At 29.4% G+C, this 1,159-nt stretch overlaps 1 protein-coding gene across 1 annotated transcript in view; it reads right to left on the minus strand.

The window, feature by feature from the left end:
• The window catches only part of LOC119586318 (inositol 1,4,5-trisphosphate receptor-like), a gene marked incomplete at its 5' end in the record, with an annotated part of 125,834 nt that overhangs the window by 31,052 nt on the left and 93,623 nt on the right, over window positions 1–1,159 (minus strand).

Here is a 1,159-nt window from a genome sequence, read left to right on the forward strand (position 1 = left end):
GCAATCCACTCAATGACATGAAGCATGATAAGGCATTTGTTAAGTTTGCATACATTCTCTTCTCATATACAAAGCTGAGGTTATTTTTGGTCTTCAACAAGGCTTAAGGAAGCAAACATGAAATCCATTGGTCCTAAAACTCATGTATGAAATCATGAAAATGCGAACTTAAAATTAAAACAGAAACTGAATTATGAAAGCCCATTCTCTCCTACCAACTCTTCATGTAAAAAAAGGGGGAGAGGGATCTGGAAATGAACTTGTTACTGAACTCTCTAATCAGCTTCACAACACAAAACCTTTAACCAAACAATATCTGATAAACTTCGGTATTGTTTATGACACATTTTGATTACATATACTTGGTAATTATAACTAAACTATAATTCTGAGGATTTTTTTTTTTTTTTAATAAAAATTCATTATTCCTATCACTTCATATACCTGCTATTTCTATTTTGAAAGTTCAAATTAAGAAAGTAAGCAAATGCTCTTACACAAAAATAAATATCCACATTTTTAAATAGGCAGAAATGTTTTTAATAACCATTATGTTGCATGTCATTCCTAAACACTGAAATTTTCACTGAAACAAATCTTTCACAAAAATATATTATGCATATCACCATACATATTTCAGCTATGCCCTCTATACTGAAATATTTTCAAACTCTTTAAAAGATCTGTTTAATAAAGCAAATGAGAGCTCCATAATTAAAAAATTGCGTTTATATTTCATAAACAAAAAGGCTACTGATAACCTTTATATTGTAGGTCATTCCTAAACACAAATTTCACTGGAGCTTCATAATTTCATAAGAATATATTATGTATATATTGGCTGTGTTATCTATTCAAAAATAAGTTAATCAAATAGAAGCTCTACACATAAAAAAGTTGCATTTCCTACACGACTACATCAGTTTTTAATAACCAGTATATTATGTGTCATAACTAAATGCTGAAATCCTCACTCAAACCTCATAAAGGCATACGTGTATCTGTATAATATCTACATATCTGTTTCTTACCAATATGCAACACATTTATGTCATAAACTCCAAAAACATATTCCATTCACTTCACAAAAATAAACCTACCGGTATAACTTACATTTGAAAACAATCCTAATCAAATATTAAAGCACCACATGGCAACC

Source organism: Penaeus monodon, chromosome 21 (assembly GCF_015228065.2).
Source record: "Penaeus monodon isolate SGIC_2016 chromosome 21, NSTDA_Pmon_1, whole genome shotgun sequence".
Lineage (NCBI taxonomy): Eukaryota > Metazoa > Arthropoda > Malacostraca > Decapoda > Penaeidae > Penaeus > Penaeus monodon.